Genomic DNA, 25336 nt, shown 5'->3' with positions numbered 1-25336 from the left:
GGGCGGGGCCGCAGGGAGGCAGCGGCAGGGAACGGGGAGAGCACAAGGGGCAAAAACACTGAAAACGAGCAAAAAACAGCAGATACAATAAGAAAAGCACACAATCAGAAAAAACAAAATGGCACAATATACGATCGGGGAGACAGCAATCAGGGGGGCACAAAGGGGGCAGAAGCGCCGGCGGCGAGGCGCTGAAAAAAGCGAAAAAAACGAAAAACACTTACGGGACGGCGGAAAGCAGCACACGGGTCAAGTGAAGCTAGTCAGAGCCCACTAGACCCCAGGGATGAGGCGCAGGAGGATGCCTGCGGGTGGAGGAGGGCCTCGAACACGCAAACAGCAGCGTGGTCAGGGGACAGAGGCAGGAGGCAGCAGGTTGGTGCTGCGGTCGTGGGGGGCGAGCTCAGGACCTGAAACAGGTCAGAGGTCGCTCACTCGCGACGCGCAGCGCCAGCCATTAAGAAGGGAGGGGGGAGGGAGGAGCAGCTGGGAGGCGGGAGGCGGGAGGGAGCGGCAAATGGGGGCGCGAGGGGGGCGGGGCCGCAGGGAGGCAGCGGCAGGGAACGGGGAGCGCACAAGGGGCAAAAACACTGAAAACGAGCAAAAAACAGCAGATACAATAAGAAAAGCACACAATCAGAAAAAACAAAATGGCACAATATACGATCGGGGAGACAGCAATCAGGGGGGCACAAAGGGGGCAGAAGCGCCGGCGGCGAGGCGCTGAAAAAAGCGAAAAAAACGAAAAACACTTACGGGATGGCGGAAAGCGGCACACGGGTCAAGTGAAGCTAGTCAGAGCCCACTAGACCCCAGGGATGAGGCGCAGGAGGATGCCTGCGGGTGGAGGAGGGCCTCGAACACGCAAACAGCAGCGTGGTCAGGGGACAGAGGCGGTGTGTTGAAGTGGCGGTCTCTGTTGGCGGTTTCCGCCAGGGTCGGAATTTTTTCCATTTTTTTTACCACCAGCCTGTTGGCGGTTTTCCCGCAGCTTTAACACTGACCGCCAGGGTTGGAATGACACCCTAAATCTCAGAAAAGCACTTAGAAACACAATAGCTCCAATTGGGGCTATCACTACATCGTTGATGGACTCATTCCCAACGGTCCAACACCACTCGCAAGTGAGTGTGGGATGGTCACAGAGTGACTCGGACCCCCAGGTACATTGCCTTTGAAAATGATGGAACAAAGATAGAATCAGGGAGGTGAGGCGTCGCTTGAGCCGGAGCGGTGTTGGTTCCTTACTGCTACTGGGGAGGTAAGGCATCAGTTCCTTACTGCGAGGCAGGGGAGGTGAGGCATCAGTTCTCTTCAGTTGCAGGGTAGGAGTTGTGGCAGTGTGGTGAGGTAGCAGTTCCTTACAATCCAGCGGGATTGATGAATCCAGCAGGTCAGGGCATGTGGCGTTGACTTTGCAGTGTTGTGATCACACCACGGGGCCAGAGGTACTATGGAGGAGTCACAGTTGAGTGTACCACACATCGGGAACACAACACTCAGAACTCATGCTGTGGCGGGACGTCAGAGGTGCTGCAGTGGCATTGGGCCTGCGGCATCAGTCACAGTCATCGCACTCAGCAGGGACCAAGGCTCCTGGTGCAGGTAGCACAGTGGAGTCAGACAGCAGTGCCAGCTCTAAAGGGGCTCTAGATTTGATGCATTTGGACCAAGAACTGGATTTGAGACATCTTGGTAAGTCAGAACTCTCAGCAAGAATCCCAGGTCCTGGCAGATGAAGATTTTGATATCCCTGAGACTTCTACCAGAAGGCAAGCTTAGTTCAAGCCCTTGGAGAACCTTGGAAAGCATGATGTAGAAAGCAAAGTTCAGACCTTTCCCTCCCAGGACAGAAGCAGCAGGCCAGCACAGCAAAGCAACAGGCAGAGTGGCAGTCCCTCCTACAACAGCTAGTTTTTCTTTCTGGCAGAATGTCTTCACTTCAGAAGTGTTCTGAAGTTGTGATCTCATAGTCCCACTACATATACTCATTTCTGCCTTTGAAGTAGGCAAACTTCGAAGGAAAGTCTTTGTAGTGCACGAGACCCTGCCCTTCCTGCCCTGGGCCCTGACACACTCTAGGAGTTGGAGGCTGCTTTGTGTAAGGACAGGCACAGCCCTGTTCAGGTGCAAATGCCAGCTCCTCCCACCACTCTATCTCAGGAAGACCCATAAGCCTAGTGATGGGCCATCAGTTTATGCAGGGCACACCTTGCTGCCTTTGTGTGAACCTCTAGAGTGAATGAACAAACAGCCTTTAAGAAACTGGCCCCTGTTGCAGTTCCCCCCCCCCTACATTTTGCCTGATATTGATGCTAACTTGACTGAGTGTGTGCTGGGATCCTGCTAACCAGGCCCCAGTGTTCTTTCCCTAAAAATGTACCATTTTCTACACAATTGGCACACCTCTGATACACAGATAAGTCCCTTGTAAAAGGTAAAAGGTACCAGTGGTACCAAGGGCCCTGTGACCAGGGAGGATCCCTAAGGGCTGCTGAATGTGTTATGCTAAGGGACCCTTCACCAACCACATGCACACTGCAATGGCAGATTGTGTGTGTTGGTGGGGATAAAAAGGCAAAGTTAGCATGGCATCCCTCTCATGGTGCCATGCCCACAAAAACACTGCCTGTGGTATAGGTAAGTCACCCCTCTAGCAGGCAATACAGCCCTAAAGTAGGGTTCACTATACCACAGGTGAAGGCATAGCTGTATGAGCAATATGTCCCTACAGTGTCTAAGTGCATTCTTAGACATTGTAAGTGCAGTGTGGCTAAATTAAGTCTATGGTCTGGGAGTTTGTCAATACGAACTCCACAGTTCCATCATGGCTTCACTGAATACTGGGAAGTTTGGTATCAAACGACTCAGCACAATAAACCCACACTGATGCCAGTGTTGGATTTATTCTAAAAAGCACACAGAGGGCATCTTAGAGATGCCCACTGTATTTTACCCAACCCTTTATTGTAGGACTAACTGGTCTGTGCCAGCCTGCCACTAGCAGACAAGTTTCTGACCCCATGAGGTGAGGGCCTTTGTGCTCTCTGAGGCCAGAAATAAAGCCTGCTCTGGGTGGAGGTACTTCACACCTCCCCCTGCAGGAACTGTAAAACCTGGAGGTGGGCCTCAGGTGTAAGTGCCCCAGGGCACTCCAGCTAGTGGAGATGCCCACCCCCCCGGACAAAGCACCACTTTCGGAGGCAAGTTTGTAGGAAACTTAGGAAAAACAAGGAGGAGTGACCACTTCAGTTGGGACCACCCCTAAAGTGTCCAGAGCTGAAGTGACCCCCTACCTGCAGAATCCTCCATCTTGGTTTCGAGGACAGGGACCAATAGGATTAGGAATGTGCCCCCTCCCCAAAGGGAGTGGGCACAGTAAGGGTGTAGCCACCCTCAGGGACAGTAGCCATTGGCTACTGCCCTCGGACCCCTGTAACGCCCCTAAATCTTGTATTTAAGGGCATCCCTAAACCCAGCTCACCAGAATCATGGTGACGTGACAAGAAAGAAGAAGGACTGCTAAGCTGAACCCCCAACAGAGAAGAAGGAACATGACAACTGATGTGGACCCAACTCTACCGGCCTGTCTCCTACTTCAAAGAGCCTGCACAAGACCAGTGAATCATCCAGCGGGACCAGCACGCGGCCCTCCTCCCTGTCCAGCCTGTGGTTTGCTCCAGTCAACCCCCTGGACTTCGCCTGCAGCATCTGAATGACCCCCGGGGTCCCCTCATAGAAATGCATTGGGAGCCTGATGCTCTGTTTGCACCCTGCACCCAGCTGCCCCAGCGCCACTGAGGGTGTGTGTTTGGTGCCTACTTGTGGTCCCCCAATGCCCCCTTAAATCCCCCAGGTCTGCCCCCCGAGGACATGGGTACTTACCTGCCAGTAGATCTAAAACCGAGTCTCACCAGTCTCCCTAGGATCCCATGTTGTTTGCCTCAACTTTGACCTCTGCACCGACCAGCCCCGTATTGCTTGTGGTAGGTGTTTGGAGTTAACTTGAACCCCGACGTGTGGGCATCCTAACCTCCAGAGACTAGAATTGTAAGTGAAGCACTTACCTATAAATCATATCAACTTTTCTTACCCCCTGGAACTGTTTCTGCAAATTGCACTGTCAACTTTTAAAACAGATAATTGCCAATATCTCAAAAACTGTATAACTTATTGATTTCAAACAAAGTACTATTGGTATATGTGTTAAATATGAATCTATTGAAGTACTTACCTGCAACTTGAATCTTGAGGTTCTAGAAATAAACTAAGAAAAGATATATATATATTTTTTTTTTCCTTGCCACTGAGCTCTTGTTGGAATGCTACCAGCCACATGGACTCATGAAAAACATCCCTCTAGGCCATAGGATGAGACTGACTCCCAGCCTAGCCGAGCCAGGGCAAATAATCATCAGATAAAAAACACATCAAAGCTTTTCAAGATCCCAGATCCCATTTTGCGGTCCTCCCTGATTCTATTTTGTCTACTTCTCTAAAGAAAAGGACAGATTGTCTCCATTCTTGCCAATTAGGAGGGGAACTTTGAATCCAACTTCTGCAAATTTCCCTTCTTGCAATTAACATCAAGTAAAACACCAACCCTCTCTGATATAGATTAGGAGAGGGAGAGATAATGTCCAGAGGCAGTTTCCCAAATATAATTAAGCGGAGACTCACCCCAACCTCAAAACCCAAAAGGTCAGAAACTGTTTTACTCACCTCAAACAGAATCCTTCTAGTTTCGGACAAGAGGCAAACATATGAACACCATCTGCTTCTGGACAGCTGCACTGCTCACACTCGAGTATAGAACTGCTTCTTATATTTGCCAGCTTTGAGGGAGTCGAGTACACTCTATGAAGGGTAAAAAGGTGGTTTCTTCTTAAAGCTGCTGGTTTAACCACTAAATATAAAGTAGCAAAAGATACTTGCCATAACTGCTCCAGCTCCTCCTCCGGCGAGTATCCTCTCCATTTTCTATGTAATGGTTGCATCGAATTCTCTGCTCTCGTTAAAAGGTGGTGATACCATCGAGAAACGTCTTTCTTTATATTCCCAATTGTCTGTAAATCCAATTCCAGTTGCACTGGTTCCGGCCCCAGACCCACCTGACTCTTAAGCCACCCATTTACCTGAGAGATCTTAAATCTGGATATTGTCCCCCCTTTCTTTCAATGGTAAAGCTACACTGTCCAATAAACATTATGGAGTCCCAGGTGAGCCCCAAATGGGAGCTAACTTACTATAGTAGCCAATACCAAGGAAGGATCTGACCTCATACCAACTACTGGCTACTGCTCATAGATACTTCAACCTCACTTTTTTAAAGAATTTTGGGGCCCCACATTTATAAGAGAATCCATACACGTGGTAGCCTATCAGCATTGCCCTAAACATGGTTCCCATTAATGAGTCATCTGGAGTCGATAACAACATCCTACTATTTTTTAGTTGATATGAGCAACAATAAAGCTGCAGATCAGGGAGGGCCAATCCTCCAACTCCTCCAACTCCAACTCCTCAATTTATTCCATGATAAGCGAATGCCTTTACTGTCCCAAATAAATGAAGTTATCTTTGACTGTAGGTTTGAAATGGCTTTTTAAAATAAAATAGACATCTTAAGCAAATTAACTCACCCATTTATAGTGAGTGGCAAGTTCCTCTATTTTCTCAAAAGAGCCGCAATCTCAGTGGTCATCTTTTCTAAATTCCTATTAGCTAACTTTCCCAGCTTGTGCGTTAATACCTAAATACCTCAACTCTGTAACCTTTCTAGGATCTTCACAATTTTGATTCTATGCCATTATCTCAGTTTTTTTTCATTTACCTCGTAACTGGACAATTTTGAAAAAGCTGTCACTTCCTTTATAAGGTAGGGAATAGCAGACCTGGCGTCAGAGGTGTACACCATTAAGTCATCGGCATATAAAGCAATTTTCCTATAGAAATCCCCAATCACAAATGGTCTTATATGATCGTTTAACCTCAAACTCTCAGCAAGAGGCTGAACATACAAGTCAAAGAGAATCGGAGAGAGGGGGCAGCCTTGTCTAGTCCCTCTTTCTATCTCGACTTCCAGGTATAATGTGCCATTAACCAAAATTCTTGAAGAGGGTGCCCTACAAATCCTTGCCAACACACTAATTAAGGGTTTAGTAATTCCATAATGAGTTAATACTGCAATGAGGTATTTCTAATTCACACGATCAAATACCTTAGCAGCATCTACCATTATGACTGCCAGAGGAGTATCTAATGTTGTGGCCAGATTGATAGAACCAATAAAGGTATGATTGAGGCCTCTCATATTCCTGCCCGGAAAAAATCCCTGCTGATCTTGATGTACCAACTGGCTGGCAACTTTGTTCAATCGATCTGCTATGATACTAGTGAACACCTTATTGTAGGAAGGTAGCCTCTTTCTAGCCTTGTTACCCCCACGTTTGGCCTGTTTATTAGTATATGTCAGGGTGTGTTACTGTCTCACTGGAATCCTGCCAGCCAGGGCCCCAGTGCTCATAGTGGAAACTCTATGTGGTCAGTGTGTTTGATATGTGTCACTGGGATCCTGCTAGCCAGGACCACAGTGCTCATAAATTTGTAGCCTATATGTGTTCCCTGTGTGGTGCCTAACTGTGTCACTGAGGCTCTGCTAACCAGAACCTCAGTGTTTATACTCTCTCTGCTTTTAAAATTGTCACTGCAGGCTAGTGACTAATTTTACCAATTCTGATTGGCAAACTGGAACGCCCTTATAATTCCCTGGTATATGGTACCTAGGTACCCAGGGTATAGGGGTTTCAGGAGATCCCTATGGGCTGCAGCATTTCTTTTGCCACCCATAGGGAGCTCAGACAATTCTTACACATGACTGCCACTGCAGCCTGAGTGAAATAACGTCCACGTTATTTCACAGCCATTTTACACTGCACTTAAGTAACTTATAAATCACCTATATGTCTAACCCTCACTTAGTGAAGGTTAGGTGCAAAGTTACTTAGTGTGAGGGCACCCTGGCACTAGCCAAGGTGACCACACATTGTTCAGGACAAATTCCCCAGACTTTGTGAGTGCGGGGACACCACAACACGCGTGAACTACATATAGGTACCTATGTGTGCAGCTTCACAATGGTAACTCCGAACATGGCCATGTAACATGTCTAGGATCATGGAACTGTGGGGACAATTCCATGCATCCCCGGGGCTCCAGCATGGACCACGGGTACTGCCAAACTAGCTCTCTGGGGTTTTCTCTGCAGCTACCACTGCTGCCAACCCTCAGACAGGTTTATGCCCCCTTGGGGCCTGGGCAGAACCCGCCCAGGAAGGCAGAACAAAGGATTTCCTCTGAGAGAGGGTGTTACACCCTCTCCCTCTGGAAATAAGTGTTAAGGGCCTGAGAGGAGTACCCTCTCCTGGCCTCTGGAAATGCTTTAAAGGGCACAGATGGTGCCCTCTTTGCATAAGCCAGTCTACACTGGTTCAGGGATCCCCCAGCCCTGCTCTGGCACGAAACTGGACAAAGGAAAGGGGAGTGACCACTCCCCAGTCCATCACCAACCCAGGGGTGGTGCCCCGAGCTCCTCCAGAGTGTCCCAGACCTCTGCCATCTTGAATGCAGAGGTGTGAGGGAACAATGGAGAACTCTGAGTGGTCAGTGCCAGAAGGTGACGTCAGAGACCCCTCCTGATAGGCTCTTACCTGCTTAGGTAGCCAATCCTCCTCTGAGGGCTATTTAGGGTCTCTCCTATGGGTTTCTCATCAGATAACAAATGCAAGAGCTCACCAGAGTTCCTCTGCACTTCTTTCTTCGACTTCTGCCAAGGATCGACCGCTGACTGCTCCAGGACACCTGCAAAACTGCAACAAAGTAGCAAGAAGACTACCAGCAACATTGTAGCGCCTCATCCTGGCGGCTTTCTCGACTGTTTCCTGGTGGTGCATGCTCTGAGGGCTGTCTGCCTTCACCCTGCACTGGAAGCCAAGAAGAAATCTCCCGTGGGTCGACGGAATCTTCCCCCTGCCAATGCAGGCAACAAATTTCTGCATCAGGTCCTCTGGGTCCCCTCTCATCTTGGCAAGCATGGTCCCTGGAACAAAGGAGCTGGATCCAAGTGACCCTGACAGTCCAGTGGTCCTCCTGTCCAAATTCGGTGGAGGTAAGTCCTTGCCTCCCCACGCCAGAGAGTAATCCTGTGTACTGTGTGAACTGCAGCTGCTAGGGCTTCTGTTCACTTTTGCAAGACTTCCTTCATGCACAGCACAGCCCACGTCCCCAGCGCTCTGTTCTGCATTGCCCAACTCGCTGAGATGACCTCCGACTTCGTGGGACCCTCTTTTGTTGTGCTGAGACAACCGCCATGCTCATATCTTCTGAATGCCTGTTCAGGTGCTTCTGCGGGTGCTGCCTGCTTCTGCATGGGCTCTCTCTCTTGCTGAGCACCCCCTCTGTCTCCTCCTCCATGGGGCGACCACCTGGTCCTTCCTGGGCCCTGGCAGCACCCAAAACCTTCAACAATGACTCTTGCAGCTAGCAAGGCTTGTTTGCAGTCTTTCTGGGTGGAAACAACTCTGCATCCTCCAGCACGCCGTGCAACATCTTCTGACCAAAGGAGAAGTTCCTGGCATCTTCTGTTGTTGCAGAATCTTCAGCTTCTTCCACCCAGAGGCAGCCCTTTTGCACCTTCATCTGGGGTTTAGTGGGCTCCTGCCCCACCTGGACAATTGCGTGACTCTTGGACTTGGTCCCCTTCCTTTGCAGGTCCTCAGGTCCAGGAATCCATCTTCAGTGCTTTGCAGTCAGTTATTGCCCTTGCAGAATTCCCTATCTCGACTTTACTGTCTTTCTGGGGTAGTAGGGTAACTTTACTCCTACTTTTCAGGGTCTTGGGGTGGGGTATCTTGGCACCCTTAGTGTTTTCTTACACTCCCAGGGACCCTCTACACACTACACTAGGCCTGGGGTCCATTTGTGGTTCGCATTCCACTTTTGGAGTATATGGTTTGTGTTGCCCCTAGGCCCATTGTCTCCAGTGTATTCTATTGGGTTCTACAGTGTTTGCACTACTTTTCTAACTGTTTACTTACCTGATTTGTGGGTATATTTTGTGTATTTTACTTACCTCCTAAAGGAGTATATCCTCTGAGATACTTTTGGCATATTGTCACTAAAACAAAGTACCTTTATTTTTAGTAACTCTGAGTATTGTGTTTTCGTATGATATAGTGTTATATAAGTGGTATAGTAGGAGCTTTGAATGTCTCCTAGTTCAGCCTAAGCTGCTCTGCTATAGCTACCTCTATCAGCTTAAGCTGCTAGAACACTACTAATCTACCAATAAGGGATAACTAGACCTGGCACAAGGTGTAAGTACCACAAGGTACCCACTATAATCCAGGCCAGCCTCCTACACTTATATTCACAATTAAGTTAAGATATTGGGCGATAAGATTGACAGTGTAAGAGATTCTTACCGGGCCTCAATATTAAAGAGATTATTGCTTCATTCCAAGAGTTCTGGATAGGGGAACACTCCAACAGTATATCATTAAACAGATGTACCCAAACTGCGATAATACCCTCCTCCAATGCCGCCTAAAGCTCACTCGGGATCCCATCAGGACCTACCTGCTGCTTTCCCTTTCTTTGCTTTCTTAATAGGATCTCACTGCCAGACATTTCCTGACATTGGAAGTGATCTTGCTCACTCAATAGTGTCGGAAGATGCTTCTGACCAAGTCACACTTCAATTGGTCCTAGATCTGGGTCTAAATCTTCTTTGTATAACTCCTGGAAGAAGGATTTGAACGCGGCTAATATCCTGGCGTTGTCTTCAACCAGCGAGCCCATTCTACCATTCATAATCTTCCTGATATTATTCTGGCACGCCTCCAATCTGGTCTTCCAGGCCAATAACTTGCCACAATTTTGGCCATGTATAATATTATGCGCCTTACCGGCTTCCCACTGCTGTGCTACCTTTTCCTCCAACATGGCCCGATATCTCGACTGCAAATCTTGCAGATGTTCCAACGCTACCCCCCTTTCCACCTCACTTAGTGTATTTGCTTTTAACTCCTCTTGCACTCTAGCAATTTCCCCCTCCAATTCAACCCGTTGCAATTTCTCATCCAACACCCAATAAACCGTTAAGCTAGTTATGTCACGACTCACGTGCTGCTTGCGCCTGGAATTTGCAGATCTGGTGGCATGGATCTTCAATGTTCGACTTTGGCCCAAAAAGGGGCGACTCTTTCTGGTAGCCACGGTGCTGGAGGCAATGGAGACACCAAGAACAGACCGTGCCCTTCAGAAAATAGCGCCAGAGGGAAAAAAACCCTTAGGAAAAGGGGAAAAACCTCCAAACAGGAAGATTCCTGGAAAAAACAAGAACAAACAAACAGGAATCCAAAAGGAGCAAAGGTCAGGAAACACAGAATGCTTAAATCCAGAACCAAAAGGGGAGGAAATCAGGAGCGAAGACACTAACTGAGCAGAAAGTGTTGCAGCGCAAGGAAATGAAGAAAACACAGCCCTTATATACCAAAAGACAGGAAGTGACCCACAGGAAGTAAAAGGACACCATATTAGACAGGGAGAGGTACATAGAACAAAACAGAATAGAAACCATAGAGAATAGGGAACAATGAATGCTGGGAAGAGAAAGGTAACCTGGGAAGGGAAGAAGACATAAAAAAAGTACAACAAAAAGACCCCAGAAAGAAGAAAAGAAAGAGGACAAGAAGGAAGAAAGAAGAACAGGTAAGGGGGGTCAGGAGACCCCAGCAAGGCGGTGGAAAACGATAGAGCGAGGCCCCATGCAATGCCTGGGGCCTCGAAAAGTGCATGAAAGGCTGGGGGCGCGCCGCGTTTTAGAAACGCGCTGTGCGGCCCCAGCCGAACGCCCGGCTTGTGCCGAACATTCGGCTCGCGCCGCACCACGCGGCGCGACAGTAGGTCCCCCTCCCGAAGGGCCAGGTTTGAGAGGAAATAAACGGTGAAAGCGTTGAATCAGGCGAGGAGCGTGAACAGAAGATGCATCTTCCCAAGAGCATTCACTGAGAGGATAACCCTTCCAATGAATCAGATACTGAAGGCGTTTGTGAAAAAGACGAGAGTCACAAATTTCCTGTACTTCATATTCAGGAACATCATACACGAGTACAGGAGGTGGACAAGGAAACTGACGTGAGTAAGGGTCAGGCACATAAGGTTTAAGCTGAGAAACATGAAAGACCGGATGAATCTTCCATGTATGAGGTAAGTGAAGACGGACAGTGACAGGATTGACCAACTGAAGAATACGGAAAGGCCCATAGTAACGAGGTGTGAACTTATTTTGAGAAAGACGTGAGGGTAAGAATTTGGAGGAGAGCCAGACTTTATCTTGCGGATGATAGTCTGGATTGGTAGCACGTCTCTTGTCAGCAGCCTTCTTCATATATCTCTTGGTATGTAACAAATTAGATCGAATTAGTCTATGGATTTGGAGAAGGCGTTTGGAGAAATAGGTAATAGCGGGTAGAGGAGAGTTGGATTGTGGAGAAGTAGGAAAAGAGGTAGGATGAAAGCCATATGAACAGAAAAAGGGAGTGACCTTGGAGGCACTATGGACTGAGTTATTGTAGGAAAATTCTGCTATAGAGAGGTAAGTGTTCCAGTTACTTTGGGTAGAATTGCAAAAGCATCGAAGATATTGCTCTAGTCCTTGGTTCAGACGCTCGGTCTGGCCGTTGGTCTGAGGATGGAATCCTGAAGACAGGGCTCTATTAATATTTAGTGTTTTACAAAAATGCCTCCAAAATCGGGAAATGTACTGAGGTCCTCTATCAGATATTATGGTATGTGGAAGTCCATGGAGACGGAAGATATGATCAATTAATATTTGACTTAGTTCTTGAGAAGTGGGTAGCCTTTTCAGGGCAGTGAAATGAGCCATCTTCGTGAAAGAATCCACCGTGACCATGATGACCCGGTTTCCTGCTGATGGTGGGAGTGAACACATAAAATCAGTAGAGATGGTATGCCATGGGGCCGGTGGAACAGGCAAAGGCTGTAGTAATCCTGCCGGTCTGGTATGGGGTATCTTGATTTGGGCACATATGGGACAGGCCTGAACGTATCTTTCCACATCCAGCTTCCAGGTAGGCCACCAGAAAAATCGTGAAAGAAGTTCTTGTGTGGCCTTGATGCCTCTATGACCAGCTACAGGTGAATCATGGCACATTTGTAATGCCTTTTCTTGCACCTTGTTAGTGGGGAGGAATATCAGGTTTTGATAATAAAAATATCCTTGTTTCTTATGTATTAATGGTCTTAGTTCTTCAATGTCGTGGTCCGATAGGTTGGCGTATTCCAGTTGTACTTCTTCCAGGAAAGACTGAGCCACTCCAATGATCTTACGGGGTTCCAGAAGATACTGAGATGAGGAAGGAGTACACTCTGGATATCGGCGAGACAGAGCATCAGCCAGAATGTTTTGAGATTCAGGAATATATGTGATAAAAAAATCGTACTGACTGAAGAAAAAGGCCCAGCGGGCCTGACGACTATCCTGGCATACAAAATTTCGTAAACATTGTAGGTTACGGTGGTCTGTCCTCACCTCAAATGGTTCCTTGGAACCCATCAGAAACTGTCTCCACTCAAGGCAGGCTGTTTTCAGAGCCAATAATTCCCTTTCCAGTACAGAATAGTGTTGTTCAGCTGTGGAAAGGATATGAGACAAGTAGAAAACAGGATGTTCAAGACCATCATCCTCTTGTCGTTGGAGTAAGACAGCTCCGATGGCTCTCTCAGAAGCATCAGTAACGACTATAAATTGTTTGGTGGTATCTGGATGTCTCAAGATGGGGGCTTGGGTGAAGACTCTCTTTAATTCTTGAAAGGCTGCTTCAGCCGCCTCAGTCCAGACAAACCCTTTCTTTAAATTTTCCTTTTTTAAGGTGTGAGTTATGTGGCTAGTCAGTCTGGCAAAGTCTAGAATGAATTGTCGATAGAAGTTTGCTAACCCTAGGAAACATTGTGTTTCTTTTATGGAAGAAGGAGAAGGCCACTCTAGGATAGCTTGTACCTTTCCTTGATCCATAGCTATGCCAGTGGGACTTAAATGATAGCCCAGATATTTGACTTCCGTCATGTCGAACTCACATTTTTCTGGTTTGCAAAATAGTTGATGAGCACGAAGTCTTTGAAGAACTTGTTTCACATGGGAAGAATGGAGTTCAGGATTTCGAGAATAAATAAGAATATCATCTAGGTAGATCACGACTGTCTGATTCAGAAGGTCTGAAAACACTGAGTCCATAAATCTCTGGAAGATTGCGGGGGCGTTAGTGAGGCCAAACGGCATAACCCTATATTCAAAATGGCCAAATGGAGTCCTGAAAGCTGTCTTCCATTCGTCGCCTTCTTTTATGCGTAAAAGGTGGTAAGCTCCTCGTAAATCTAATTTAGTAAAACGTTGAGCCCCTCTGATAGCTTCTAGTATATCCCTGATGAGAGGCAAAGGATAACGATCTTTAATTGTTATTTTATTCAGACCTTGAAAATCCAGGCAAGGACGAAGATCCTTTGTCTTCTTGGGCACAAAAAAGAGAGGAGCCCCAGCCGGAGACGACGATGGAACAATAAGACCACTCTGTATATTTTCGTCCAGATACTCTTTTAGAACTTCTCTTTCGGGTTCCGTGAGAGAGTACATCCTCCCAAAAGGAACAATTGTGCCGGGTTCCAATGGAATAGCACAATCATATTCTCGATGTGGAGGTAGCACAGGTTTCAACGGTTTTTGGAAAACATCCTGAAACTCCAAATAGTGGTCTGGGACCCCTTGGACCGTATTAATGGACATACCAGTGGCACCTTCAGTATCTAAGGATCTTTTCGGAGACCAATACTTGTCGGAAGTAAAACAGTTCTCATGACAAAATTGCGAAGACAAAGAAACTGTCCGGGTTACCCAATTTATATACGGGTTATGTCTGATGAACCACGGAATTCCAAGAATGATGGTATGGTTGGGGGACGTGATAAGATCGAAGGAAATGTGTTCTTGATGGTTTCCCACCTGTAGACTTAACATCAGGGTAGTGGTGTCTACAGGACCCGAGGATATCAAGGATCCATCCACGGTGTGTACCTGTTCGGGTACTTCTTTTGCTTGTGTAGGAACTTTGTGAGCAGCAGCCCACGTCTTGTCCATGTATATACCACTAGCACCACAATCTAGTAATGCCATAGTCTTTTCTTGACGACCGTCAGGAAGTTGTAACAGGACAGGAAAAATGAACAAGGCGGTTGTATTGTCATTAAAGGAGCTGATGGAAGGTATAGCTGTAGATCCTGTCCCCTCCCTTCTTACAGAGGACGGGAGGTGGCGTTTCCCGAAGGCCTGGGCGGACGTACAGGACAGGTACGAAGCATGTGACCAGCAGAACCACAGTACAGGCACAACCCTCTCTTGCGTCTGTCTTCTCGTTCACTAGCAGAGAGCGGACCTCGGGTAGTATCCACCTGCATGGGTTCCCCTTCGATGTCTCTAGCAGGAGTGCGAGGTTCCTCGGAACGCTGTAGGCAAGCTCGTGAGCTACTTGGCTGGGAAAACCCTCTACTCCTTTTCTTTTCCGATCTCCGTTCCTGAAGACGATATTCGATGGACAGTGCTTGATCCATCAGGCCACGAAGCTCTTCTGCTCTGGTAGAATGTACTAGTTCATCCTTTATTTCTTCTTTGAGTCCTCTACGAAATAAAGTTACCAGAGTACGTTCCACCCAAGTGGTCTCTGCCGCCAGCTGACGAAAACGGGTTATATATTGCAGGACGTTTTGCGAGCCTTGTTGGATGTCACATAGGGCTTCTTCAGCAGAGGCTTCCAATCCAGGACGGCTAAACATCTGTTTGAAGCGACTCACAAAGGTGGAATAGTCCGACAATACCGGGTCGTTGGAGGACACCATCGGGGTTGCCCAGGCCAAGGCTGGACCGGATAAGGCACTGATAAGATAACCCACCTTGGTCCTGTCGTGGGAGAATTGGGTAGGTCGGAAGGCGAAGTACACTGTTAATGCATCCAGGAACTCGCGAAGCTTGGTTGGTTCACCAGAGAAACAAGGGGTGGAAGCGGAGATAGTTGGAACATCACTGGTGCGGAGAGCCAAAGCCTGTCGTAACGCAGCATTTTCTTTGCGTAGTTGTTGCAATTCCTGAGCTTGTTGCTGAATCGTGGTCAAAAGAGATTGTTCCGGATCTGCAGCAGCCGCCACTGAGTCATCCATGGTGTTTGAGGACGTCGGAATGGTTGGGCGCTGCAATCTGTCACGACTCACGTGCTGCTTGCGCCTGGAATTTGCAGATCTGGTGGCATGGATCTTCAATGTTCGACTTTGGCCCAAAAAGGGGTGACTCTTTCTGGTAGCCACGGTGCTGTAGGCAATGGAGACACCAAGAACAGACCGTGCCCTTCAGAAAATAGCGCCAGAGGGAAAAAAACCCTTAGGAAAAGGGGAAAAACCTCCAAACAGGAAGATTCCTGGAAAAAACAAGAACAAACAAACAGGAATCCAAAAGGAGCAAAGGTCAGGAAACACAGAATGCTGAAATCCAGAACCAAAAGGGGAGGAAATCAGGAGCGAAGACACTAACTGAGCAGAAAGTGTTGCAGCGCAAGGAAATGAAGAAAACACAGCCCTTATATACCAAAAGACAGGAAGTGACCCACAGGAAGTAAAAGGACACCATATTAGACAGGGAGAGGTACATAGAACAAAACAGAATAGAAACCATAGAGAATAGGGAACAATGAATGCTGGGAAGAGAAAGGTAACCTGGGAAGGGAAGAAGACATAAAAAAAGTACAACGAAAAGACCCCAGAAAGAAGAAAAGAAAGAGGACAAGAAGGAAGAAAGAAGAACAGGTAAGGGGGGTCAGGAGACCCCAGCAAGGCGGTGGAAAACGATAAGTTATGGATGATAAGCCTGGTTCTGTGAAGTCATGCATCTTGTTTCGCCACATGACCTTCATAATGGCAGGAAACCGCAGTTGTGCCGTGGCACCCAGCCTCCTTAGCTCCTCCAACCTCTTCCCCAGGTCCCACTGTCTATCAGCCGCCTCCTTAGAGACATCAGATCTGATCCTAAATGAAGCCACTAATGCTTGTAGTGACCTGGATTTTAAGGGTAACCCCAGCAACTTCTCCTTTCCAGAATATGAGAGAAAATTAACCAGGATCTTCCGGGGACTCTCCCGCCCAGGATGTTGTGTGAATGGGTCTCTGTGCATTCGCTGAATTTCTCCTTGTAAATTATCCATCATGCTATCCTGCGGAAAATAATTTTTCAGTAGGTTGATCACAAATGTTTTGATATCTGATCCTTCCAAACTCTCTTTCAACCCTAAGACCCTAACATTATTTTGTCTAGCGTTGTTCTCAATTCTTTCAAGTTTGGTCTTTAGACGTGATGTGAGAAAGTAGCCTCTTTCTAGCCTTGTTACCCCCACTTTTGGCCTGTTTGTTAGTATATGTCAGGGTGTTTTCACTGTCTCACTGGGATCTTGCTAGCCAGGGCCCAGTGCTCATAGTGAAAACCCTATGTTTTCAGTATGTTTGTTATGTGTCACTGGGACACTGCTAGCCAGGACCCCAGTGCTCATAAGTTTGTGGCCTATATGTATGTGTTCCCTGTGTGATGCCTAACTGTCTCACTGAGGCTCTGCTAACCAGAACCTCAGTGGTTATGCTTTTTCTGCTTTCTAAATTGTCACTAACAGGCTAGTGACCAATTTTACCAATTCACAATGGCATACTGGAACACCCTCATAATTCCCTAGTATATGGTACTGAGGTACTCAGGGTATTGGGGTTCCAGGAGATCCCTATGGGCTGCAGCATTTCTTTTGCCACCCATAGGGAGCTCTGACAATTCTTACACAGGCCTGCCACTGCAGCCTGAGTGAAATAACGTCCACGTTATTTCACAGCCATTTACCACTGCACTTAAGTAACTTATAAGTCACCTATATGTCTAACCTTCACCTGGTGAAGGTTGGGTACTAAGTTACTTAGTGTGCGGGCACCCTGGCACTAGCCAAGGTGCCCCCACATCGTTCAGGGCATATTCCCCGGACTTTGTGAGTGCGGGGACACCATTTCACGCGTGCACTATACATAGATCAGTACCTATGTATAGCGTCACAATGGTAACTCCGAACATGGCCATGTAACATGTCTAAGATCATGGAATTGTCACGAGACAATTCCATGATCCCGAGTCTCTAGCACAGACCCGGGTACTTCCAAACTGCCTTTCCCGGGGTTTCACTGCAGCTGCTGCTGTTGCCAACCCCTCAGACAGGTTTCTGCCCTCCTGGGGTCCAGCCAGGCCTGGCCCAGGAAGGCAGAACAAAGGAATTCCTCAGAGAGAGGGTGTTACACCCTCTCCCTTTGGAAAAAGGTGTCAGGGCTGGGAAGGAGTAGCCTCCCCCAGCCTCTGGAAATGCTTTGATGGGCAGAGATGGTGCCCATCTCTGCATAAACCAGTCTACACCGGTTCAGGGATCCCCCAGCCCTGCTCTGGCGCGAAACTGGACAAAGGAAAGGGGAGTGACCACTCCCCTGACCTGCACCTCCCAGGGGAGGTGCCCAGAGCTCCTCCAGTGTGCTCCAGACCTCTGCCATCTTGGAAACAGAGGTGCTGCTGGCACACTTGACTACTCTGAGTAGCCAGTGGCAGCAGGTGACGTCGAGACTCCTTCCGATAGGCTCTTACCTGTGTTGCTAGCCTATCCTCCTTCCTAGGTAGCCAAACCTCCTTTCCTGGCTATTTAGGGTCTCTGCTTTGGGGAATTCTTTAGATAACGAATGCAAGTGCTCATCAGAGTTCCTCTGCATCTCTCTCTTCTCCTTCTGCCAAAGGATCGACCGCTGACTGCTCAGGACGCCTGCAAAACCGCAACAAAGTAGCAAAGACGACTACTGCAACCTTGTATCGCTGATCCTGCCGCCTTCTCAACTGTTTTCCTGGTGGTGCATGCTCTGGGGGTAGCCTGCCTCCTTCTTGCACCAGGAGCTCTGAAGAAATCTCCTGTGGGTCGACGGAATCTTCCCCCTGCAACCGCAGGCAACAAAAGACTGCATCACCGGTCCTCTAGGTCCCCTCTCAGCATGACGAGCGTGGTCCCTGGAACTCAGAAACTCTGTCCAAGTGACTCCCACAGTCCAGTGACTCTTCAGTCCAAGTTTGGTGGAGGTAAGTCCTTGCCTCCCCACGCTAGACTGCATTGCTGGGTACCGCATGATTTGCAGCTGCTCCGGCTCCTGTGCACTGTTCCAGGATTTCCTTCATGCACAGCCAAGCCTGGGTCCCCGACACTCTAACCTGTAGTGGACAACCTTCTGAGTTGTCCTCCGGCGTCGTGGGACTCCCTTTTGTGTCTTCGGGTGAGCTCCGGTTCACTCCTCTTCTAAGTGCCTTTTCCGGTACTTCTGCGGGTGCTGCCTGCTTCTATGAGGGCGCCCAGCAAGTCAGGGAGGGACTTGCTGGGCGCCCCCTCTGTCTCCTCATCCAAGTGGCGACATCCTGGTCCCTCCTGGGCCACGGCAGCATCCAAAAACCCTAACCGTGACCCTTGCAGCTAGCAAGGCTTGTTTGTGGTCTTTCTGCGTGGGAACACCTCTGCAAGCTTCTTCACGACGTGGGACATCCATCCTCCAAAGGGGAAGTTTCTAGCCCTCTTCGTTCTTGCAGAAACCACAGCTTCTACCATCCAGTGGCAGCTCCTTTGCACCCTCAGCTGGCATTTCCTGGGCATCTGCCCACTCTCGACTTTGTCGCGACTCTTGGACTTGGTCCCCTTGTTCCACAGGTACTCTCGCCCGGAAATCCACTTTGGTTGCATTGCTGGTGTTGGTCTCCCTTGCAGAATTCCCCTATCACGACTTCTGTGCTCTCTGGGGAACATAGGTGCACTTTACACCTACTTTTCAGGGTCTTGGGGTGGGCTATTTTTCTGTTACTGTTTTCTTACAGCCCCAGCGACCCTCTACAAGCTCACATAGGTTTGGGGTCCATTCGTGGTTCGCATTCCACTTTTGGAGTATATGGTTTGTGTTGCCCCTATACCTATGTGCTCCTATTGCAATCTACTGTAACTTTACACTGCTTGCATTACTTCCTTTTGCTATACTGCATATTTTTGGTATTGTGTACATATATGTTGTGTATATTTGGCATCCTCATACTGAGGGTACTCACTGAGATACTTTTGGCATATTGTCATAAAAATAAAGTACCTTTATTTTTAGTATATCTGTGTATTGTGTTTTCTTATGATATTGTGCATATGACACCAGTGGTATAGTAGGAGCTTTGCATGTCTCCTAGTTCAGCCTAAGCTGCTCTGCTATAGCTACCTTCTATCAGCCTAAACTGCTAGAAACACCTCTTCTACACTAATAAGGGATAACTGGACCTGGTACAGAGTGTAAGTACCCCTTGGTACCCACTACAAGCCAGGCCAGCCTCCTACACGTGATACCTCTTGAGCATTTTCCTGTATCACAGTTTGCAGCACCTGAAACCCCTCCTCTAAATCCTGTGTGCGCTGGGCTAAGTTCTCAACTTTGACTTCTAGGCGAGAGCAGGTGGCCTGAATCCCATTTTGAGTTGCCTTTGAGATCGCAAAGCGTTCTTTATCTCTTGAGACAATTGGGCAAGAGTCAACTGCACCAAATCCCAACTCCTGGGTCCACAGTCCTGCATACCCAATTTTCTGACTCTCTGGACTCCTGGGGCCCTGCTGCACTCCACTACCCCCTCAGTGCGTCCCCCTATCAGATAAATCAGGAACAACTGTCTCTGAGCCTACGGGACTGTCTTGAATCATTGGCGCTGTTAGAATGGGGGGGGCGTCACTAGTAAGTAGCTCTGTGGAGGCTATTCCTTCAGTATCCATCCCTCTTGCTTTGTACCTTTGCTCAATTAAAGATGACTGCTTCCTCTTATCCTTTGTGTAGCAATCACTCTTGTCCGTCCGAATTTTAAAATAGTACTTCAAGGAAGGCGTGATTCTCTTAGAGTTCCTATTTAGCAAGCTCTTATCCTCAGATAAAATTTTCTCCACTGCTACTCTCTTTGAGGAAGTTTTAGAAATATTTTTGGGGTAGCGAGTCTTAATTAAACAGTTCTTAAGGCGGGGTTTGTCCGTTCTTACTGAGGCCCTCACTTTCACCAGTTCTGTACCAATATTAGGATTTCTGTGGCCCTCCTGCACATTACGAGGTCTAATCGACCTTAGAGAATATCTTGCAGTACCACCCTGCCTCATAGGTTTAGTGTGTTGCATCCCTCAGTCTCCCCATACCCATTGAGCCAACTCACCACCTAAACTTTGTCCTGCATTCTCCATTGACCAGTGGGACAACCTGCCCCCTTCAACTATCTCGTCCCACTGCTTTAGGCGTTTGCCTCCATTGCAACACTTAACTCCACTGTGAGCTGGCAATTCCGTTTTGTGCTGACTCTGCCCCTGTTGCCCTCGGCGAGGTCTCCACCTTGCAACGCACTGCTCCCAAAGTGCACTGGCTGACGACTTCCAGGAGAAGGCCACCAAGACAACCATGAATAACAACACCCCCAAAGAAAATATATTTTTACTATATAAAAACCATTGGTCTGGAGTTAACTCATTAAATGTGTGCTTCTTCTATTGCTTGACTGTGTACAACAAATGCTTTGCACCACCCTCTGATAAGCTTAACTGCTCAACCACACTACCACAAAAGAGAGCATTAGTATTATCTACTTTAGCCTCTGTTAAGCCTCTGGGGAACCCCTGTACTCTTTGTACACCATATCTCATTTTGAAATAGTATATACAGAGCCAGCTTCCTACACAGCTCAACTGTCATCCTGACCCAGACGTTTATTCCATAGCTAGGCAGACACACAGAATAGTTAAGCAAGAAAATGCCCACTTTCTAAAAGTGGCATTTTCAAACTTACAATTTAAAAACCAACTTCACCAACAGATGAATTGTAAAATTGTGGGTTCAGAGACCCCAAACTCCACATCTCTGTCTGCTCCCAATGGGAGATTACATTTAAAAGATATTTCAAGGCAATCCCCATGTTAACCTAAGGGAAAGATAGGCCTTGCAATGGTGAAAAACAGATGTAGCAGTATTTCACTATCGGGACATGTATAACACACCAGTACATGTCCTTACCTTTCAAAAACACTGCACCCTGCCCATGGGGCTGCCTTGGACCTATCTTAGGGATGACTTACATATAGTAAAAGGGAAGGTTTGGGCCTCGCAAGTGGCGAACTAGCAGGTAAAACTGCACACACATACACACACACACACACACACACACGCACTGCAGTGGCAGGTCTGAGACATGTTTACAGGTCTACTCCTGTGGGTGGCACAATGAGAGCTGTAGGTCCAATAGTAGCATTTGAATTACAGGCCCTGGGCACACATGGTGCACTAGACAAGGGACATACTAGTGAATCTAATATGCCAATCATGGATAAACCAATTACCAAAAACATTTAGACAGAGAGCACTTGCACTTTAGCACTGGTCAGGAGTGATAAAGAGCCCAGAGTCCTAAAACAAACAAAAAACAGGTCAGAAAAAATAGACGCAAGGAGGCAAAAAGTTTGGGGATGACTGCAAAAAAGTGCCAAGTTCAACAGTTACACACACATTTTTTTGACATCCTGTTTCCATACTTTGATGGGTGTTCCAAATGTTGTGTGTAAACCCAGCAGATTTGTGAAACAGGTTGCGACAAAGAGAATCCAATTGTGCCTGGGGCATGTCTGGCTAACAGGACCAAAGAAGGGCGCCTCCCAATTGTCAGATAACATTTGTCTCCGACAGCGGAGACTTCTTTGAAGTGCACCCCAAGTGTCATATGAAAAAACCTAGCAGATCTGGCAAGCAGGATATGACATTCAAGCAGGACTTGACACTTTAATATCAAAGAGGATCCTCGCAGCCTCTCCTGCATATTCTATCAGGTTCAGATGGGTCATTTCTGCCCATTCAGGTCAGCCTGTTGTTCTCCTGGAAGCAGTTAACACCGCTTCATAGGGGAGTGTTAGACCTGACAGCCTTAGCGTGGTCTTCCCCCAACTTTTTGCATGCCTCCCTTCATTTTTCTGACCTTGTTTCTGCTGGCTTTAGAGCTCTGCACACTTTACCACTCCTAAGCAGTGCTAAAGTGCTTGTGCTCTCTCCCTTAAACATGGTACTATTGGCTCATGCCCAATTGGCATATTAAATTTACCTATAACTCCCTAGTAAAGTGAACTAGATGTGCCCGGGCCTGTACATTAAATACTACTAGTGGGCCTGTAGCACTGATTGTGCCACCCACATAAGTAGCCCCTTAACCATGTCTTAGGTCTGTCATTGCATGGCCTGTGTGCAGTTTCACTGCCATTTTGACTTGGCATTTAAACCTACTTGCCAAGCCTTACATTCCCCTTTTATTACATTTGTCACTCCTAAGGTTGGCCTTAGGTAACCTACAGGTCAGGGTGCTATGTAAATAGAAGGCAGGGCATGTACTTGTAGGTTTTACATGTGCTGGTAGTGAAAAACTCCCAAAGTCATTTTCACTACTGTGAAGCCTGCTCCTCTCATAGGCCAGCATTGGAAATTCCATACATACTTTTAAATGGAAATTTCTGATCTGAGAGGAGTAGCCTTGTCATGTTTGGTATGGTTCAAATGGAAGTGAGAAATCCTACTCACTGTTGACATTGGATTTTATATTACTGTTTTAGAAATGGCACTTTTAGACAGTAGGCATGTTTCTGCGCTTACTGCTCTCTATGCCTTACAGCATGTCTCCAATCTACTTCTGGTCCGTGCTTGTTTCTGAGAAGTGCTGGTACTCTCCAATTAAAAGTATTACATTTATCTTGAGAAGTACAAGTACTCTCCCTCTCAAAATAAAAAAGTGCTGGTACCCAGTACCGGACAGTACCGGCCCATTTAAAGTACTGTGTAACAGGGGTGATGGCCAAGGCAGTAACAAAACATCCACAAGGAGGGACAAACCTAAACCAATGTCATTAAAGGAGTTTTGAAGGGCAAGCCCTCGAACCAGTGGTAGTGATGGGCGTACGGTGGGCGTGGCTAAGAGCCCAGATCCATAGCAACACCTTGGAAAAGCAGCTCGCTGCTATGCTCAACCTAATAATGCCACATTAAGTTAAAACAAGCATTTGCAAGATAGGTCTCGCATTTGCTTCAGTTAGAGCTATTGGTGTTGTAAATACATAACTGGAGTTTTCTTACCACATACATTTGGTGCTCTCTGCCACATAATTCCAGTGGCTATAACCATTTCATCATCACAGCTTCTCTGCAGCAAAAAAAAAAAAAACACACACACTGGAGTCTGACGGCAGCAGAATCCCCCACTGGTGTCGCCCAAGCACCAGTGTACCATTAGTGATCAAGAATGGCATCTACTGTACAATTAGAGCAGATGAGCTCTACCTGTAATCACACAAATACAGGTTTGAGGATCTCTCCTGGGTAAGGAAACTGACTCATCGCTTCAGGTACAAACTTTGATGTCAAGTCTAATACCGAGCCTCAGGAAACCTTAGCAGTCACTGCTCTGCACAGAATAAGATTTATTTCCCTGGGGTCAGACAATGCATTGTTTGTTACATTCCTTTTTCGATGGGACACTTTAAAAAAAAAAACAATCAGGAGCTCGTTTAAAACAGTGTGAACGAACCAAAAAAAACCTTTAGGCCTAAAGATACAACTTTTAATTTGTCATAGTGCAAAAACTGCCATGGAAGACAGGTGCTAAACTGATAGAAAAATATTCTGATAAACAGCTTTATAAAGTGGGCCTTTTATATGGGAAGCCGTTCATGTCGAAATTACAGCTCCCCATATAGGACACCTCTTGAAATGCACAGCGTGTTGCGAACTGAATATGACACACAGCAGAATGAATGTACTAAGGGGGTCATTCTGACCTCGGCGGTAAAAGGCCCTTACCGCCGGTCAGAAGACCGCCATAACACCGCCGCGGCCGCGGTTAACCGCCACGGTCATTCTGACCCACAACGGCCAAACCTCCAAAATTCCGTCCTCCACTGCAGGCCGCCACATCAGCGGGCAGCGATAAACTGGAGATGACCAAACCTCCACCGTCACGCCAACAGAAATACGCCCATGCCATTACGACCCACGAATCCACACGGCGGTCATTCAAACGCGGTATTCCATTGGCGCTACACACCGCCGCGGTCAGAATACACACACATCACCAAAACACAGCCACATTGGACAATTTGAAATACACACACCTGATACACATACACACACCACTCCCACACAATCAACCAACTATAAAACACACACCCACATCACCCACAAACCCCTGCGACCATAATTACTGCGAGAAGGAGAGAGAGACACAGCAGACAATCCAAAGCAAGACACACTGAGGCACACTACACCATCACACACACCACATAGTAGCACAAAGCACCACTCACCAACATACTTATCATCACATACACCACCCCACACCACACCCACACCACCCCATGGCACCCCAAAGGCACCCACGCTTTTCGGACCAAGAACTCCGGGTCATGGTGGAGGAAATCCTAAGAGTGGAACCCCAGCTATTCGGCTCGCAGGTGCAGCACACCAGTATAGCTAGGAAGGCGGAGCTATGGCAGCGGATCGTGGACAGGGTCAACACGGTGGGACAGCATCCCAGGAATAGGGAGGACATACGCAAAAGATGGAACGACCTACGGGGGAAGGTCCGATCGATGGTCTCCAGGCATAACATCGCGGTCCAGAAGACTGGTGGCGGACCACCACCCACCCCTCCCGAATTCACATCGTGGGAGCAAGACGTCTTGAACATCCTGCATCCTCAGGGCCTCGCAGGAGTAGCCGGAGGAATGGACTCTGGTAAGTCCAATCTCAACTACTATATCCCCCCCACCCCACCAGCATGCCAACCCACACCCCCACCCTCACCCCCAACCCCGCAGCACACATCCTCCCTGACAATGTCTCACCAGCACAACCCACCCATCCCAACACCAACTCCTGCATGCCAACACAAATCATGGGCACCCATCACCTAAGCATGACCACTGCACTAACCCCCCCCCCCTAACTACCCTCACAACACCTCCCTCAAGGGAATGCCTGCACTGGGGGACAAGGGCACCCATAACACGCACGCTATTGCACACACAGAAACAATAACCAAACTCTCTTACCCCATGCAGGACCCGAACGACAACACACCAGCCAG

Source organism: Pleurodeles waltl, chromosome 7 (assembly GCF_031143425.1).
Source record: "Pleurodeles waltl isolate 20211129_DDA chromosome 7, aPleWal1.hap1.20221129, whole genome shotgun sequence".
NCBI classification, from domain to species: domain Eukaryota; kingdom Metazoa; phylum Chordata; class Amphibia; order Caudata; family Salamandridae; genus Pleurodeles; species Pleurodeles waltl.
This window is presented reverse-complemented; position numbering follows the sequence as displayed.